The sequence below is a fragment of the Scyliorhinus torazame genome, chromosome 12 (assembly GCF_047496885.1).
Source record: "Scyliorhinus torazame isolate Kashiwa2021f chromosome 12, sScyTor2.1, whole genome shotgun sequence".
Classification (NCBI taxonomy): domain Eukaryota; kingdom Metazoa; phylum Chordata; class Chondrichthyes; order Carcharhiniformes; family Scyliorhinidae; genus Scyliorhinus; species Scyliorhinus torazame.
In genome coordinates, this window is record NC_092718.1 from 151,301,510 (window position 1) to 151,322,597 (window position 21,088).

The window sequence follows — 21,088 nt, forward strand, 5'->3', positions numbered from 1 at the left end:
GGTCTTGAAAGTCGGTCAAAGTTGATTTGTAATCTTCCTGCCTTTTCATCCTTTTCTGCCCTTCAGTCCCTCCATACCTCACGCCCTGTCTTACTCTTTATAAACCTACTTCTCATCTTAATATCTCTTGCTTTGACTCTGTATCAAATTACACTTTAATGAAGTGTTGGAATGATTTACTACATTAAAGGTGCTTTGTTGGAATGATTTACTACATTAAAGGTGCTAAACAAATGCAAGCTATTTCCTGTCAGTGATGGTGCTGTACCCCAAAGGCCCTGTTGTGATTTGAACTGGATATTATAACTTCTGAAGGAATCTTTAATTTATGGGATCTTAACCTGTCGAACCACGCCAAGTTTGGGGGAAGCTTAGTTGATGAATCAAGTCCTGGTGCAATACGACAAGTTATAAGATTTGTACTATTTATAGACTGTGTTAAGTTGTTTGATTCCTTGTATTATTCGACTGTGTATAGTTGAAGGAATTTATATCATCTCTGCTATTCGGTTATCAGTAGCACTTTGCGAATACTGGAACTCAGCAGAAATTTGCAGTATAAACTCCTCAGGTGCCAAAAGGAATTGTTTTATTTGTAGTCGCTTGATTACAATTTGAAAGTCATTTAAAAGGCAATTCATAGACAATTCGAAGCTTTCAGAGAATTACAGACATTATCTTTCTTTGCTTAGGCAGACAGCTCGAAAGTAACTTTTTAAAGGTCAAAGTCTGGCAATGAAACATTAAGAGAGAGAGAGAGCTAATCTTCAGCTAAACTCAAACTCAAAGTCAAAAGTGGACTAACATCACTGACACAGACTGTTAAACTGACAACCCCCAAAAGACATAAACTAAAATGGAGACTATAAAGGACAAAACCTGACTAAACTAAACACTAAAACCAAACCTAACCTAAAATGGCCGGGAGAAACTTTTCAGTTATACACTTTTATATCTGTCTTAAGTCATCTAATTACACTCCAATATAATCCTAATTGGTTTGGGTTAGACTCAAACACATTTGATTTGATGGCAAGCCGTCCATCTTCAATGTGCAACATCAGCTTTTCTGACCCAGCTGTTATCTGCATTGTGAACAATGTTGCTGTGTATTCAGTCCCTGTCCTTGACAATTAGCACAAGCAGTGTCAAACTATCTTGCTGTTTTAATGTCACACTGTTTTTGAAAATATGCATTTGCCAGAACAACGGACTTCAGTAAAAGTGAATTATGCTGTATAAATAGGTATTAAAACTGGGGCTCAACATTTATGCTTAAACAGCTATCTTTTACCTATACTAGTTGTATTCGAAATACCTGGCTTCTACAACTTCCCCACACATTTTGGTCACTTTTGCAGTCATTGTTCCCCACTTCTGCACTGATGAAAGATGTGAAATTTATACCACTAAATTTATGCAGCTTGATTTAAGAGTTTTTGAAAAGCTAAATTAATTTATCTCGTGTTAGTCCATTTGCAAGTTTGTGTTTTGAGAATTTGCAGCATGACCATATAAATTAAAAGAGTCTGAAAATTCTAGTAAATCCTGAATGGAATCCCAGCCACCTATTATAAAAGCAAAATTGTGTGGATGCTGGCAATCTGCACTAAAATTAGATAATTTTGGAATAACTCAGCGAGTCTCACAGGATCTGTGGAGAGAGAAACAGAAATAACTTGAGTGTGTGTGACTCTTCAGAGCTCTTTCATCTCGCCTCACTATTCAGTTTCGGCATCGATCTCTTGTTGCGTTGATTGGATTTAGTCCAGCGTTTCACTTGGTTGGCATAGTCAAAAGAACTGGAAAACTTCAGAAAGGCTGAATTGCCTCTTAATTGGGGAAAAAAGGAATTGGGTACTCAAGAAAAACTTTTAAATACATTTTTTAAAAGTCTGAATGGAGTTTGCACATTCTCCTCATTTCTGCGTGGGTCTCTCTCTCTCTCAACCCAGAAATATGTAGGGTAGGTGAATTGGCCATGCTAAATTGCCCCTTAATTGAAAAAAGCTTGAATAAGTTATCCTTGCTGCTGTAATGGAGGGTGCTGCAAACACAAGCCTGGTACGCATGGAGCTTTGTGTTTAGTTAGTTTGCTGTTGATCCTCACTCAGCATCTTAACTTTGACATGACAGCTGTGGCCTTGTCAATCTGGGTTCTGATTTCAGCATCAAGGGACTGGTTGCTGGTAATTTTTGATCCATGGTCTCTGAAGCTGTTGATGACTTCCAGACAGGCTTTCAATGTTGATGGAAGGTTGAATCCCTACGTCTTGGCCCATAACTTTGGTCTTTCTACTGCTGATTGTCAGTCAAATTCAGGTTCGGGAAAAACTGATCTACATGGTTGTGCAAGTTGATACGTCAGCAAACAGCAACGCATGTATTACTAGAATATTACACACTTTGGTCTTGGTGTGCAGCCTTGCCAAATTGAACAGCTTGCCTTGAGCTCTGATATGCAGGCAGATATGGTCATTTGAGTCCCTGAAAACATTGACAATTTTCACCAGACTATTGCTAAGAGAGATGGTGTCAGCATACAATCCTCTTTACTCACCTGCTAATCTTGACGTGGCTCCCTTTATACCTACTGACCATGGAATGAATGTTAAGCAAATCAATTTGTTTTCATAGAATCCCTACAGTGCAGAAGGACAGACCTACCTAGGTCTACTCCCCTATCTCCATAATCCTGTAATCTAACCTGCACAACCCTGGACTGTTAAGAGGCAATGTTATCATAGCCAATCCACCTAACCACATCTTTGGACTGTGGGAGGAAACTGGAGCACCTGAAGGAAACTTGCGCAGACGCTGGGGGAGAGTACAAACTCCTCACAGACAAAGCTCGAAACAAACCTGGGACCCAACTGCTGTGAGGCAGCAGTGCTATCCGCTGTGCCAAACATTTCCTTGTCCTTAACTTGTCAGCAAAAATGAAATGGAATCCTATTAAGATGGATTATTGCAGTTCCATGCTGTGAACTGCTGTAATTGACAAAATAATTTCCCTGTATGAGCTTTCACTTCATAGCCCTCTATGGTTGAAAATAGCTTGTGTGCAGATCTCATTGTGGTACTTTCCTTAAAACTGTCCAAACCTAAATTACAGCAAAATAGTAATTGAATTATACAGAATGGACTGGATGAAACAAGATCTCAGATTCTAAGAAAAATGGTTGCCAAATCAAAGAAGATGGTAGTACACATGAAACAAGTTATTCTACAAAAGTTAACACTCCGAGGCCCCCATCTGCTTCAGGAAGACCGCCATCATACCGCTGCCAAAAAAGAACCGGCAACGTGCCCTTGACTACCGTCCGGTGGCCCTTACATCAATCGTAATGAAGTGCTTTGAGAGGTTGGTCATAAAGCGCATCAACTCCATACTCCCAGAACGCCTAGATCCACTGCAATTTGCATACCCCGCAATCGGTCCACAGTGGACGCCATCTCCCTGGCCCTACACATCCCTAGAACATCTCGACAACAAGGACTCCTATTTATTGACTACAGCCTAGCCTTCAACACCATAATCCGAGCCAAGCTCATAGTAAAGCTACACAACCTAGGACTTGGCTCCTCACTCTGCAATTGGATCCTCGACTTTCTGACCCACAGACCACAATCAGGAAGAATAAACAACAGCACTTCCTCCACAATAGTCTTCAATACCTGGGCCCCGTAAGATTGCGTACTTAGCCCCCTACTATACTCCCTGTACACACGACTGGCAAAATTTGGGTCCAAATCCATCTACAAGTTTGCTGACGAAACGACCATAATGGGTCGGAACTTGAAAAATGACGGGTCAGAATACAGGAGAGAGAGAACCTCGTGGAGTGGTGCAACTATAACAATCTCTCCCTCAATGCCAGCAAAACTAAAGAGCTGGCCATTGACTTCAGGAAGCAAAGTATTGTACACACCCTTGTCAGCATCAATGGGGCCGAGGTGGAGATGGTTAACAGCTTCAAATTCCTAGGGGTGCACATCATCAAAAATCTGTCCTGGTCCACCCACATCAACGCTACCACCAAGAAAGCACAACAGCGCCTATACCTCCTCCGGAAACTAAGGAAAATCGGCAGGTCCACACTGACTCTTACCAACTTTTACAGATGCACCATACAAAGCATCCTATCTGAAAATGAAATGAAAATCGCTTATTGTCATGAGTAGGCTTCAAATGAAGTTACTGTGAAAAGCCCCTAGTTGCCACATTCCGGCGCCTGTTCGGGGAGGCTGTTACGGGATCTGGATCCATCAGAGCCTGGTATGGCAACTGCTTGGCCCGAGACTGCAAGAAACTTCAGAGTCATGAACACAGCCCAGTACATCACTCGAACCTGCCTCCTATCCATTGACTCTACACCTCCCGCTCCCTGGGGGAAGCGGACAGCATAATCAAAGATCTCTCCCACCCGCCTCTGCCAACTTCTTCCATCGGGCAGGAGATACAAAAGTTTGAGAAAATGCTCAAACAGATTCAAGAACAGCTTTTTCCCTACTGTTACCAGACTCCTAAATGACCCTCTTATGGACTGACCTGACTAATGCTACACTCCTGTATGCTTCACTTGATGCCTGTGCCTATGTATTTACATCGCGGACCTTGTGTTGCCCTATTATGTATTTTCTTTATATTTTCCTTTCTTTTCATGTACTAAATGATCTGTTTGAGTTGCTCGCAGAAAAATTATTTTCACTATATCTCAGTACACATGACTATAAACAAATCCAATCCAATCCAATTAGGACTTGTGGAATTGGGAGTAATAGCTTTGATTGAGGATTGAATAATGGGGAGATTATTGTAGTAATTAATCGGTCATTTTCAGGTTGGCAGGCTGTAACAAGTTGGGTATTATAAGGAGCAGTGCTTGAGCCTCAGATATTTACGATCTATATCAGTTATTGAAGATTAGGGGGACGCAGTGTAGTGCATCCAAATTAGCTGACAATAGCAAGGTAGGTTAGGAATGTGACCAAGAAAGAGGTGCAAAAAGGCTGCAAAATGATATGGATAAGTGGGTGAGGAGGAATGTGGCAAATAGGGGGCGAGATCTTCCTGTCCAGACGACGTCCCCTCCCCCCCTTCAAGGTTTTCCCAGTGGTGTGGGGTGGATTCAATGGGAAAGCCCATTGACAACGGCAGGACCAGAAGACCCTGATGCCGGCCAACGGTGATCTGCCGAAAAACATGCGATGGGACTTTAGAGGATCTTGCCCACCATGTGGAAAATTGTGGTGTTATTCAGTTTGGCAGGAAAAGCAGACAAACAGGATATTTTTACAAGGTGAGTATTACTCTTGAGTGACCAGGGTGTCTTTTTACAATGCATCACAAAGTTAACATTCAGACACGGCAAACAATTAGGAAGGTAAATCATACAGTAACCTTTATTACAAAAGAGATTGGGAACAATTAAGTCAAAACGGCTTGAGGAGGCCACATCTGGAGCATTATTAAAGCTTTGTCTCTTTTATCTTAGGCTATACTTGCCAAGGAAGTGCAGCAAAGGTTCATGAGACCGATACCTCTGATAATAAGGAGACATTGAGTAGACTGAGCATGTATTCCCTAAAGTTTATAAAATAAATTTAGAGTACCCAATTATTTTTTTCCAATTAAGGGGCAATTTAGCATATCCAATCCACCTAACCTGCACATCTTTGGGTTGTGGGGGTGAAACCCATGCAGACACTGGGAGAATGTGCAAACTCCACACGGACAGTGATCCAGGGCCGGGATTCGAACCTGGGTCCTCCGCACCGTAGGCAGTCGAGCTAACCACTGTCATGTGCCACCCCCATGTATTCTCTAAAGTTGAGAAGAATGAGAGGTGACCTTGTTAAAACATAAACGGTTATTAAGGGGCTTGACAGGTTGGTTGCTGGGAGGATGTTTCCACTGGCTGGAGAGTCTAGATTGTTTCAGAATTCTCTACCCGAGAAAGGACTGGTTGCTCAGTCGTATATATTCAAGTACGAAGTCTTACAACACCAGGTTAAAGTCCAACAGGTTTGTTTCGATGGCACTAGCTTTCGGAGCGCTGCTCCTTCCTCAGGTGAATGAAGAGGTATGTTCCAGAAATACATATATAGACAAATTCAAAGATGCCAAACAATGCTTGGAATGCGACCATTCAATATATATACGACAACATGGTCGTATATATTCAAAACAGAGGTCAGTACATTCCATTAGATGAAAGCCAGATTTTTCTGTAAGTTCTTGAACCTGAGATGTTAACTCTGCAGATGTTGCCTGACCTGTTGAATGTTTCCAGCTATCCTCCGCTTATTTCACCACTATAACTATCTTTAACAATTGAATGATACAAAAGACAACTTAATTGTTAATATTAAATGTTATATAATTTTCAAATGTCCCCTTTATGGCAGAAACGTCTTTATTTCAAATTGGTAGAATTTGTAGTCGTGGAGAAAAAATGGCAGCTAACACTCTGCTAAACATTTTAATTGATTCAATCAGTTCCTCTTTTTATTTTAAGTTGTTTGGTTTCATACCTGGTTGGTAGTTTGCTTGCCATTGCAATTCACACCTTTCCTGGCTCCTTCAGCTCTGATTTTAGTTGCTGAAAACAACACAGTCTGATATTACAGGAAGCATGTGAAACGTAGCGAGAATAAATTGTTTCTTGCTGCCCTTTCCACACCTTATGGTGCACAAAGCAAAGCTTCATCTGTTCCCACAGCAAGGTTTTTCCTGGAACAGGTCGCTAGCGGCTTAAAGCTTGCCCGGGGGGGGAAATGCACCTCTCCACAGCATAGCTGACCAGGAGTCTCTTGCCCTCTTGACGCCTGCCATTGGCATGTTAGAAGTATTTCGCAGATTGCTACTTGGCCTGTTGACTGCATAATGAACTCACCTTCCTTAGTCCTGGGGTGAGACTCGATTCCAGAGCTTCTGGCTCACTCACTTGGTCATAAGGCCTCATGCTGGAAGTACACGTGCTAAATAGTTAATGCATTCCGTAAACTGCAATGGAGTTTTAAGAGTCATTTCAGCTGGAATGCTTTTATTAACTATTGGATGTTGCGAATGAACACCAATAGACATTTTAGATTAATTTATGATGGTTAGTGCACATCATTTCTTGAAACGTCAGTGATTGTCTACATTTCACATGGCTACAGATTTAATATCTGAATTATTGCAAATAATTGCAATAGTTCTGACGTTGAATGAACAGATCAATTGCAATGGGTCTCCTATTAAATCAAGGAATCAGTACAATAGCCTTATAGTATCCAATTAATGAATTACTTTTAATGGCTCTGCAATTTAATCACCATGTTATTTATTGTAATAATTATGCTGCTGAATAATTATTCAGCTAATTGGCTAAATATAATAATTTTGTTGTCAGAACAATTCATTATTTTCAATAGGGTGGTTGCTTACTGATCTATACCAAATGTGATGGGTGACGATAAAACACAACATGCTGGTTGTGGCAGTTTCTGTGCAGAGAAACAGAGTTCATGTTTCAGGCTTGTGACCCTTCATCAGAACTGGGAAAACTTAGAAATGTTAATTGCTTTTCAGCAAGAGTTGGGTAGGACAAGGACAAAAGGAAGATCTGTGACAGGGGGAAGGCAGGAAAGATCGAATGACAGGAGAGTTCGTCTTCCAGGGCCGAAAGGAGACAAAAAGTTATACGGACTTGAAGCATTAACTCACATTGTCTCTGACCAAAGATGGTGCCAGACCTGCTGGGTTTTTCCAGCATTTTCTGTTTTTATTTCCAAAGGAGTGGAAATGGTGCAAAACAAAAAACAAAGAAACAAAAGATCGAATCATGGAATGGTTACAACACAGAAGGAAGCCATTCAGCCCACTGTATCCGTACTGGCTCTGCAAGAATAACTGACCTTGGCCGACTCCCTTCCCTTTTCTACTGTATCTGTAACTTTTTTCTCTTAAGATAATTATCTGTTACCCTTTGAACAACACCACAGCGTAGTCGTAGTCTATGTGGCTGTGCATTCCAGATCCCAACCACTCACTACGTTAAAAGGCTTTTCCTCATTTCGCCATTGCTTCTTTTGCTAATCACTTTAAATAGGTTCTCAATGCTTCCACCAATGGGGACAATTTGTGCCTATCTGCTCTGGTCCAGATCCCTCCTGATTTAGAACTTCTCTATCAAATCTCCTCTCAAACGTTTTGTCATCAAGGAGAACAGCCCCAGCTTCTTAAACCTATCCACATGACTGATGTTCCTCACCCCTGGAACCATTCATGTAAATATTTTCTGCATCCCTCACATCCTTACTAATGTGTGGCACTCAGAACTGAACACACTATTCCAGCTGAGGCAGGATTACATGTTTTATCATAAAAGCAAGTAAGTTATGCTCTCTGACCCTATTTTTTTAGAGTTCGGGACCCTATATGCTTTATTAACTGTTTTCTCAACCTTCCCAATGCCACTTGCAATGATTTGGGCACTTATACCCCGAGCCCTTCTGCCTGCATACCTTTATTGCCTTTCCTCCTACTAAAGTGTATCACTTCAAACTTCTCTGTACTAAATTTAATCTGTTACATGTCCACCCATCCCACCAGCATGTCAGTGTCCTTGTAACGTTGTTACATCGAACCATAGAATTCTTACAGTGCAGCAGGCCATTCAGCTCATCGAGTCCACACCAACCCTCCAAAAGAGCACCTCACCGAGACCCACTCACCCACTTTATCCCTGCAACTCCATAACTCCACCTAACTGCACATCTTTGAAAACTAAGGGGCAATTTAGCATGGCCAATCAGTCTAACATCTTTAGACTGTGGGAGGGACCCGGAGCAACTGGAAGAAACCCACACAGACACGGGAAGAACTTCCAAACTCCACATGGACAGTCAAACAAGGCCGGATTTGAACCCGGGTCACTGGCGCTCTGAGGCACCATTGCTAACCACCATGCCGCCCCATTGCCAATGGGGAGAGATGTAGGAAAATTTCTCCCTTTCTCTCACCCTCTTGACTGATCGCAGCACAATGTCTTTTTGAGAAGAAATGTTTAAGCCCTTGAGTGCTGTGACCTTTAATATCAGACATAAAACAGATGTCCCTGGAGGAGGTGTGCTGCTGACTGCAAACAAAAAAAAATGCAAAGCAAAGGCCAAATGGGCACCGAGATAATGGTCTGAAATTGTTGAATTCGATATTGAATCCTGAAGGTTGTAAAGTGCCTAATTGAAAGATGAGGTGCTGGTGTTCAAACTTAACTGGAACAGTGCAGCAGGCCGAGGACAGAGATGTCAGCGTGGCAGCCAAGGCGGAGAATGAAAATGAAAAGCTTTCTGGGTGGTGCATGCGGGATTGAATAGAAGCGGTCACCCAATTGATGATTCGTCTCCCCAGTGTGGAGGAAACCATATTGTGAGCAGCGAATAAGTAGACTAGATTGAAAGAACTACACATAAATTAGTGCTTCACCTGCATGGATTGTTTGAGACATTGACTTTGGACATTGACGAAAGGGAAGATAAAAGCGCAGCTGTTACACCTCTTTTACATAGAAAGGTGCCATGGGAAGGGGATGGGGTGTTGGGAGTGACTCAGGAGTGGGTCGGTCCCTTCTGGTTGCAGCTCACATAATTACTGATGGCTAGTGCCGCCTTTTCACAAAAAGCCTGGTCGGTGCGGAGAGATGTGTACAACCTCCACAGGGACTATGAGCCTGACCTGCCTCCAACCTCACATCCACATAATGTGGTGCATAGTCTGAGATACGTATTGCTGAATATTCAGCCCCACTAGCCCCGGAAGCACCAATTTCCCCACTACAAAGAAGTCTACTCGGGAGTACCCCCTGTTAACGTGTGAGATAAAGAACTTCCTCTCCCTCGGGTGGCAAAACTTCCAGGGGTCCACCCTGCCACCCCCCATCTGTTCCATGAAAACAGTCAGCTCTTTCGCCATTCCCAACTTTGCACAGGGCATGGTACTTGACCTGTCAACACTCGGGTCCAGTTGAAGTCACTCCCCATGATCAGTTGGTGGGAGTTGAGGTCTGGGATCGGCGCCAATGTTTTCTTCATAAACTCTGCTCATCCCAGTTTGGCGTGAACACACTCACCAACACCACCAGAACCAAAGCCCACGCACCATTATATAAGGTCCTCCCGGGTCCATCACCATGTTGGTCGCCTTGAATGTTATTAGGACAGCACGGTGGCTCAGTGGTTAGCAGTGCTGCCTCATGGTGTCAAGGTCCCAGGTTCGATCCCGGTCTGGGTCACTGTCTGTGTGGAGTTTGTACATTTTCCCTGTATCTGCGTGGGTTTCACCCCCACAACCCAAAGATGTGCAGGGTAGTGGATTGGTCACGTTAAATTGCCCCTTGGGGAAAAAAAAATTGGGTACTCTAAATTATTTAACAAAACATTTTATTGAATTGGATTGCCACCCCTCTTGTCAAAGTTTGATTGATAGGCTTGTCCCATTCAGCTCTTTCTTACCCTCATCAGGTCGTTGGCCCTCAGATGTGTCTCTTGTAAAAAGATTACATTGGCCCTCAGGCTTTTCAGCTTGGAGAGGATGCTGGACTTTGTAAGCCCCCTCACATTCCAGGTGACCATCCTGACCGAGGGTGGGGGTGGGGGAGGGAGTCTCTCCACCCCCTCCCCCCTTTAGGGTCAGCCATGATCACTTCGTGGACATGCCATTGCATACCCGGGCTTGCCTTTTTCCTCAGTCTGTCCAAGATGGCCACGGCCACTGCCCTCATTCAAACCAGAAATATTGGGGTTTCTGTCCACTATCCTAGCCACTTGGGGTCTGGTCCAGGATCCTAATACAAGTGATGACTGGCACCCAATGTGGCGGCGCCAGAAATGGAAACTAGCTCTGGCACGTTGTTCAACTTCAGTTTTCAATCTCACCGTCTGTGATTCATAGGGCGGGACTTTATGGCTGCGCCCGCCCGGCAACCTGAAATTTCCGCCCAAGGTCAACGGATCTTTACATGTTCTCCTTCCCGTCTGTGGCGATCTTGCGGCAGAAACAGCCCCAAAATCCAGCACATAGAATCATCGAGTCCCTACAGTGCAGAAGGAGACCATTGGGCCCATCGGGAAGGCACCAACGCTCCGAAAGAGCACCCCACCCAGGCCCTCCGACTTCCAGCTAAGATAGGTTCCTCAGGATTCATCACTGAGATAAACACCCAGCAGTAAATATGTAAACCTTTACATAGTGGGTGCTGGTGTACTAGTCCGTTGTTCTCTGGCAGCACTATACCCCTGCCCAGTAGGGTATATAACTGAATTTTGACAAACTAATTGTATATATTGTCTATCATGCAGAATATTGAAGGGATGGCCTGATCAAGGTAGTTAAGATGTTATCTGATCAAGTTGTTTTAAATGCTAAAGGATTTGATAGGGTAGATGCTGAGAAAGTTTTTCCTCTGATGGCATTCAAAAATAAGGGGACATAATCTTAGAATTAGAGCCCAGTCATTTGGGCGGGAAATCAGGAATCATTTTATCAGGCAAGGGGTATTAAAAGCTGTAACTTTCTCTCCGAGAAGTCTGGGAATAATTGGAGCTTTCAGGATTGAGAAATGATAAATTTCTGTTGGGTGAGGTTTATGGAGCTAAGGCAGGCAAATCAATTTGAGGCATTGATCAGGCAGGAGCTAGTAGAACAGGTGTGAGGGGCTGAAAGGGCCCCTCAAGTATATAGTTAACAATTATCTATCATTTACCAGTGATGACTGGCTTGGCGATCTTCAGGTCTAAATGGTTCAATTGATTGTTGCCTTTTATCTACATAACTTTGGTGTTAGTCAAATGAACATTAAAAAAATAGGCTAAAAAAAATAAAATAAAGCCCATCTTCAAAAGCCAATTTTTGTCCGTAATTGGAATGAACTGTAAAAGTGTTGAGAAATTTTGAATTCAGGGCGAGCAATGCCTTTAAATGCTGGTCAGCTGAAGATAAGTCAGTAAATAAAGTTTTGTTAATGTGAAGCATGTTTTGCAAATTAAGGTAAATCAAGCTCAGTGGGTGAATATTGTGGTAACGTGTTCTCGGGGGTCATGTGATTCGTTTGGCCAATTGGGCTTGAGTGCACAAACCCTGGGGCTGAGCGCAGGGTCTTCCTTGTGATTCGGAGTCGAGTCGTGGAGCACAGTAGCCTTCATATTGTTCCCTGTAAATAGTTACTTACCTTAATAAACCGTTTATTTGTTGATCTACTTGGTGATCGCCAGTATTACAGGATACTACATTTGGTGACAAAGATCAGATTGCCCCGTGCCTCCCCCAGGACCCGGAACCTGCCCGCGCCACCTAGTCCCGCCGGGAAGAGAGGTGGTTTGATTCTCGCCGGCGGGACAGGCATTCCAGCAGCGGGACTTCGGCCCATCGTGGGCCGGAGAATCGCCGGGGGGGGGCCCGCCGACGTGATTCCCGCCCCCGCCGAATATCCGGTGCTGGAGAATTTGACAACTGGCGGGATTCACGCCAGCCCCTGGCGATTCTCCGACCCGGCGGGAGTCTGACTTCCCAAATGCCCCTGACTCCGAAATCTTTGAGGCACTTGTGGAATTAGTCAATGGACATTATCACTATAACCCCTTGGTGATAATGCAATGATACACATTTAATTTGACAACAAGAGCCCCAGGGGAGACAATAGCGGTGTTCGTGGTGTTATGGGCCAGGGTTTAGAGAACCCCAAATTCTATCATGGAGTTCACCTGACCCACAACTTTTAATAGATTGTGGTATGGGGAGCACACGACCCACTCTACAGGTGTGGTAGAGCAGAAATGGAAAAGTATTTTTTAAAGCAAAACAATGTTTATTCTATGAACTCAAGTTAATCTTTTTAAAACATACAGTGAACATAGTATCATAGAATTTACAGTGCAGAAGGAGGCCATTCAGCCCATCGAGTCTGCACCGGCTCTTGGAAAGAGCACCCTACCCAAGGTCAACACCTCCAACCTATCCCCATAACCCAGTAACCCCACCCAACACTAAGGGCAATTTATCAGGGCCAATCCACCTAACCTGCACATCTTTGGACTGTGGGAGGAAACCGGAGCACCCGGAGGAAACCCACGCACACACGGGAAGAACGTGCAGACTCCACACAGACAGTGACCCAAGCCGGGAATCGAACCTGAGACCCTGGAGCTGTGAAGCAATTGTGCTAATCACCATGCTACCGTGCTGCCCCAATCTTAGCAACCATTAATTCAAATACAACCCCCGAAGAGTACAACTCTAAGTAATCCTTTAAGCTTTCCTTTTAACATCCATAAGACTTAAAACACCTTTTACCCAGAAGCACATCAGGTTAAAGTCACTACTGTTATTAGTTTTAAATCACCAGGATCGATTTACAGTCTTTAGATTACAGAGAGAGAGACTAATACCCCTTCTAGCTGTGACTGCAGCAATCCAGCTCTGAAAACGAAACTAAAACACACCCTGCAGCAGACAGCCTAAAATAAAAGTAAAAAGCCGACAGACAGCCCAGCTCCGCCCACTCTCTGACATCACTGCAGTAATAAACACCCATTTCCTAAAAGTACTCTGACTACAGATATTTATATACACACCCATTTATAAACAACCACTTTGTAAAGGTAGTCTCACATGACAGTGGTGCGCCTAAGACAAACGGCTGAACAGTGGAAATTCAGGTCAGCTCTCAACGACATGTTGAGAGACAGGCTAGTCTGTGGTAATGATTTGGCTATATAAAATAAATTATTAGCAGAGGAAGAGATTACCTTAAAGAAGGCATTAGAGGTTGCCTAGGCTATGGAAAACGCCGAAAGGGGATAATGGAACTGCAAAGTGTGCAAGCAGAAGAGGTGCACCAGGTTTGACAGGAAGCCGCTGATCGTCGTGGCATCAGGGTAAGGGTGCAGAAAGTAGTGAGCAAGACGCTCAGAGTCAAAGAGAATTCAGAGGTGTAGGGAATTAATCCAAAGACCAAGAGCAATGAAAAATCTACTAACATGGGGAAGATCACTCTCAGGAGAGATATAAATTCAGGAAAGCTACACGTTTTGCGTGCAATAGGATGGGACACATTCGGAATAAGAATGTGCAAGAATAAACTCAGCCTACCGGGGGCCAACAAAAAAAAAGTCTGACACCAGCCCATAGTGTTGAGAAAAACCCTGAAAACATTTAAGGTGGTCAAGATGGGCCCATCATGATACTGTTGAGGGTAAATCGTCAGCCACTCAGATTTGAGGTCGACACAGATGTCTCCGCTACAATTGTAGAACAAAAGTATCATTATTTGCAGGGGGCGGGGGGTCCAGCCTCTGAAGTTAAGAAGCACGATGGCCAGGCTAGCCACATATACTGGGTTGGTTTAAGGATCCTGGGAACCACAACAATGCCTTGAAGATACTGGCACCAGTCAGCTCAACTGCCTCTAATAGCAGTGGAGGGAGGGAGGGGGTCAATGGTCAAGTTTGATGGACTGAGATTGGCTTTGCCAAATTGGATTAAATTGGCGAGAAATCTTCAAAATTAACGAAGGAGATGAGTTAGTCAAGATACAGTGCCTAAAAGCAAACATTTATGCGGATCTTGAAGCCATGCCTTACACCATAAGACCATAAAACAGAGGAGCAGAATTAGGCCATTCGGCCCATCGGGTCTGCCCCACCATTCAATCAGGGTTGATATGCTTCTCACCCCCATTCTCCTGCCTTCTTCCCATAATCCTTGATCGCCTTATTAATCAAGAACCTATATTTCTCTGTCTTAAAATCACTCAATGATTTGGCCTCCAAAACCTTCTGCGGCAAAGTGTTCCACAGACTCACCACCCTCTGGCAGTTTTAAAGGATCGTCCCTTCAGTCAGAGGCTGTAGCCTCAGCTTCTAGTTTTTCCTACTAGTGGAAACATCCTGTCCATGTCCACTCTACCTAGGTCTCTCGTATCCTGTAAGTTTCAATTGGATCCCCCTCATCCTTCTAAACTCCAACGAGTACAGACCCAGAGTCCTCAACTGCTCCTCATATGAAAAGCTCTTCATTCCAGGGATCATTGTAGTGAACCTCCTCTGGACGATTTGCAAGGTCAGCACATCCTTCCTTAGATACACGGCCTAAAACTGCTCACAGCACTCCAAATGGGGTCTGACCAGAGCCTTATACAACCTCAAAAGTATATCCTTTGTGCTTCTGATTTCCTAAGTCTTTTCCCATTTGAAAAATAGTCTATGCTCCATTCTTCCTCACACTTTTCCACATTGTATTCCATCTGTCACTCTCCTAGCCTGTCCAAGTCCTTCTGCAACCCCCTTGCTTCCTCAATACTACCTGTCCCTCTACATATCTTTGTATCATCTGCAAACTTAGCAACACTGCCCTCAGTTCCTTCTTCCAGATCGTTAATATATATTGTGAAAAGTTGTGATACCAACACCGACTAGTCACCGGCTGCCATCCTGAAAAAGACACCTTTATCCCCACTCTCTGCCTTCTGCCAGTCAGCCAATCTTCTACCCATGCCAGTATCTTACCTTTAACACCATGGGCTCTTAACTTATTTAACAGCCTCCTATGCGGCACCTTGTCAAAGACCTTCTGGAAATCTAAATAGATCACGTCCACTGGTTCTCCTTTGTCTAACCTCCCTGTTACCTCCTCAAAGAACTCTAACAGATTTATCAGACATAACCTCCCCTTAACGAAGCCATGCTGACTCAGTCCGATTTTTTCATGCATTTCCAAGTACTCCGCAATCTCATCTTTAATAATGGAGATGAGAATATTGAGCCTGAACTCCAGAGGATGGAAGAATTATCAAGCCCGTGCAGTTCGTGGAGTGGTCATCTCCCATTGTGTCAATACTTAAACCAGATCACAAAATGTGGCTGTCATGACCTCCTAGGCTAGTGTGCAGTCAATTCCAGCCACACTTGACCTGGAGTCGCAACACAGGTGAAATTAGATTTTATTTGAAATACCCGAGGTCCTTGGTTGAGCCCATTAAACTGCAGTCACCAGGTTTGTAACTTTACAACACAAGTAACCTTTTATTATGTACAGCATCATAATTAAACAACAGAAAATGGAACTGACTATCTACTAACCCTTTCCCAACCCCCCCCCCCCCCCCCTTCCTGACTAGCCCCACTCTCTATACACACACACACAAACAACAGAGAGGAAAGGGTGGTGGGAAGGGAAAGAAAATATTAATAAAATAAAAGAATAACAATCTTTTATGGACTGGGGTGACTTCCAGTTGATGTCTTTCTGGAGTTCAGGCTTTCGTTTTGGTACTTCTTCCTTCTAGGATTAAGATGGTTTTCTCTGGCAAGGTTGTCTACTTTCTCTGTAGACTCAGCATCATTTCAGGTTTAAAGCCAGGCACTCACTGTTTTCAGAACTATAGAACAGGGGCAGGATTCTGCGTCCCGCCAGCCCCATTTTCCAGTGCAGCGTGCCCCCGCCGGCAGTGGGATTCTGTGTTCCCACAGCAGGCCAATGGGGTTTCCCATTGTGGCAACCCCACGCCATTGGGAAACCCACAAGCCTGGGTACGCTGCTGGTGAAGTGGAGGATCCCTGTGAAATTTTAATTCGATTTTTTAAAAAATCGTGAAACAAATAGTTGTAAAAGCCCATTTGTGCACTAATGCACCTGAGCTGGCCTGGCCTGCATGTAACTCCAGATCGACAGCAATGTGATTGGCTCTAAAATGCCCTCTGAAATGGCCACTCAGTTCAAGGGCAGTTAGGGATGGGCCTAGAAATGCTGGCACTGCCAGTGATGCCCTCTTCCCAGAGATGTCCTTATGAATGAATGAGAATTGAAAAAACATTGACTGATTCTGGAATGAGGAAAATACAGGTGGATCTTATTTGTCAAAGTGATCTGGGAAAGATAGTTAATGTATTCTGATAGATTAGGGATGCCATTTCTGGTTGGGTACATTCCTGGAGCTATCATCAGATGAACTTCCCTGATGCCACACTCCCTCCATTCACCATCCAACGTGTGCAACCTCATGGGGCACCTTCTTCCCATGCCAATTGGAAAGGAAATGGTCTCTTCAGTCTCTGCTTGAATGATTCTTGACTAAGTCAAAAGCTTTCTTTTTCCTGTTAAGCAAATAAAACAAATGTGTAAAAAGAAAATAGAAATAAAGCAGAGTTTTTTGCTGCCAGATTGCTTGCAGCTGTGTCCTGGAGATTAGCCTTCTTTTTGAGGGCAACGGTGGAGGTTTGAGAATCCTGGCCTTTTGTGAAACCGTTATACCCTGGCTGTTTCTCAGCTGGACGGTTTTATTGAATTGTTAAGCCTTGTTTATCGCAGTGACTACACTTCAAAAGTATTTCATTGCAAAACAGATTGAGAGATTCTGAGTATGCCATGAAAGGCAGTGTATTAATGGGAGTCTTTCTTTACGAGGTATTGTCGGCTTTCTAGAGTCCCCCAGTTGGCTTTGGTGATCAAAGGCTGTGGAGGCTCTGGTTTCCTTTAACTGGAACTTCTTGAACTGCACAGTGGTCAGTTATCGACTTAACATCCTCTCCAGTTCATAAAACAAGTACTATCAATTATAAACTGTTTTATGCTCTTTTATATAATTGACGGAAGCGATATGCCAAACAGTAGCTCCCATTTATCAACTAAGCATGAGGATCCGTTCTTGATGCGGAGCACAGAAATTACAAGCTTGACCAACTCTGCAGAATGTCTTCTTCGGATAAGCAGTATTTATTCATTTAAAACTAATTACTGCTTCACTGAATATACATTTCACGCCTGAGCATTATCTGGTGCACAATGCCCCTTAATTGGGCAATGGAGTATTATTTACCAGCTCCTATTCTGCAATGGGCTTTTCTGCTTAATGAAGGGAACATTCTGCCTTTTAATTTAATGACCTGTATAAAATGGCTGCCTAAAGCATTTGGCAGAAAGTGCAACATCCTATTTGGCAAATCCTGTTCAGCATTAAACACAGTGATTAACTGGAAAAGAATAGAGCATTTTACACAGATGCTGCTCTGTGCTCAGCCATGAACAGTGCTATCCAAATTTGGCCATTAAAGAGAAAGCACAGTTTTCCACAGTTGGAATTCTCAATAATCATTGTTCCGGGAGTTGCTGTATGTCCAGATTGCGCCAGACTTTGTCACGTAAATCTTCTGCCCCTTGCTCCCTACTTGGCTACTTGATCATTCTCAGCATTCTGCATAAACTGAAACTTGGATGTCTAGGGGAAACGCTTTGGTCCCCGCACTGTGATCCAAGATTGGTCCTGTTGATGCTCAACGAGTCCCAAGATAGACTGACCGTGGTGCCGGGAGCTTTGTTGACAGGAGTGAACAGCTGCAACTCTTAAAAGGCTGCAGCTGCAATTCAAGAGGACGCATGCAAATTTTCGCTCTGTCAAACAGTGGCTGGAGGGAGCAGTGGGCCACAAAATAGACAAAACAAGCATGGCAAATGGTGCGAGCAGAGACAGAGTGGTGACACACTGGCAGAAGATCGGCTCTCACCTCAACTGTCAGCTATAAAGCCCCGAGTTCCCAATATCTCTGTAACATCACCCATCAACCCATCTGCCATCAGAGTCCATCCGTTGCTGAAATCCTCATTCATCCCTTTGTTACCTCCATACTCAATCATTTCAATGATCTCCTGGTCAGCTACCCATCTTTCACTTTCAGAAACTTGAGCTCATCTGAAGTTCTACCGCCCAGGTCCTAACTCCCATTCACCCATCATCCTTGCATTGCTGACCTACGGATTGGCTCCCCATTTAAAATAACTCCTTGCCTTTCCAAAATTATGGGGCGAGGTCTTCTAACTGTACAGGCCAGTAGGGTCGTCCGGTCCCGCTAACGGTGCACGCCCATTGCGATTTTCCCGATGGCGTGGGGTGGAATTGATGGGAAATCCCATTGACAGCAGAAGGACCAGAAAATCCCGCTGATGGCCACCTCCCGCCTCCGAGAAACACGCTGCGGGGAGGAAAAAGAATCTCGCCCATAGTTGCTTGGAGACTTTTATGTTCAGAGTCCTCCATGGCCTCACCCTCTCCCGCTCTACAACCCCTCCAACTCTACAACCCTTTGAGAACTGTGCGGAGTCTGCACATTCTCCCCAAGTCTGCATGGGTTTCCTCCGGGTGCTCCGGTTTCCTCCCACAGTCCAAAGATGTGCGGGTGAGGTGGATTGGCCATGCTAAATTGCTCTTAGTGTCTAAAAATGGTTAAGTGGGGGTTACTGGATTATGGGGATAGGGTAGATACGTGGGCTTCAGCAGGGTGCTCTTTGTAATGGCCGGTGCAGACTCGATAGGCTGAATGGCCTCCTTCTGCACCATAAATTCTATGATTCTATGAACTCTGTGCTCTTCCACATTCCACCTCTTGTGCATCTCCTGCCACTTTTGCCCCTTCACTAACAGTTGTGCCTTCAGCCAATTAGCCGCCCCAAATGCCTTCACCTCTGTCTCCTTTAAACCTACTTCTTAAAACCTACCTCTATGACCAAATTTTCAATTAGCTGCCCAAATATCTCCTCCCTTGGCTTGATATTTATTTGTTTTGTCTGATTAGACTGCTGTGAAGCACCATGAATGGAACTGTTGGCTATATTTAAAGTGCTATGTAAATAAAAATGTTGTTGTCATACATACAGAAACTGCGATCGAAACACCAACTTTCAAGAGTTTGGCTTCAAGGTTTAGGGACAACAAACTCTCAACACTTATACTCCTTGCCTTTGCAGAACTATAGTTGCTTGCAATTTATGGCAAGTGTACCTGGAAGGTTACTGGATACCGTGTTATCAGCTGTTTTCAGAATCACAGAAAAATACAATGCCGAACCATCTGCCCCACCGAGTCTGCACTGACACATGAAAAACACCTGACCTGCTTGCCTACCTAATCCCATTTGCCAACACTTGGCCCTTAGCCCTGAATGTTATAATGTGCCAAGTGCTCATCCGGGTACTTTTTATAGGATGTGAGGCAACCCACCTCTACCACCCAGTCAGTGGATTCCAGACCGTCACCACCCTCTGGGTAAAAGAGTTTTCCTCAAATCCCCCCTAAACTTCCTGACCTCACCTTGAACTTGTGTCCCCTCATGACTGACCCTTCAACTAAGGGGAACAGCTGTTCCCTATCCACCCTGTCCATATCCTTCATAATCTTGTACACCTCGATCAGGTCGCCCCTCAGTCTTCTCTGCTATCCAACCTGTCTTCGTAACTTAAATGTTCCATCCAAGACAACATCCTGGTGAATCTCCTCTGCACCCCCTCCAGTGCAATCACATCCTTCCTATAATGTGGCAACCAGAATTGGTAACCACTCGGTACTCTAGCTGTGACCTCACCGAAGTTCTACACAATTCCCTGCTTTTGTAATCTATGCCTCGATTTATAAAGGCACGTGTCGCATATGCCTTTTTCACCACTCTATTAACCTGCCCTTCTGCCTTCAGAGATCTATGGACAAACACGCCAAGGTCCCTTTGTTCCTCTGAACTTCCCAAAGTCAAGCCATTCATTGAATACTTCCTTGTTAAATTACTCCTTTCAAAGTGTCTCATCTCATACTTTCCAGGGTTAAATTCTATCTGCCACTTATCTGCCCATTTGACCATCCCAACTATATCTTCCTGGAACCCAAGACTCTCAGCTTCCCTGTTAAGTACCTGGTCAATCTTTGTGTCATCTGCAAACTTACTGATCCTACCCCCACATAGTCATCTATGTTGTTTATGTAAATGGCAAATAATAGGAGACCCAGCATAGATCCATGTGGTACGCCACTGAACACTGGCTTCAAGCAACTGTCTGTCATCACCTTCTGTCTCCTACAACTAAGACAATTTTGAAACCTTATCAAATCATCCTGTCTCCCATGTGCATTTGCCTTCTTTATAAGTCTCCTGTGTGAGACCTTGTCAAAGGCTTTGCTTAAATCCACATAAATTGCAGCAACTGCACTACCCTCATTGCCACACCTGGTCACCTCCTCAAAAAATCCAATCAAATTTGTTAGGCATGACCCCACTCTGACAAGGC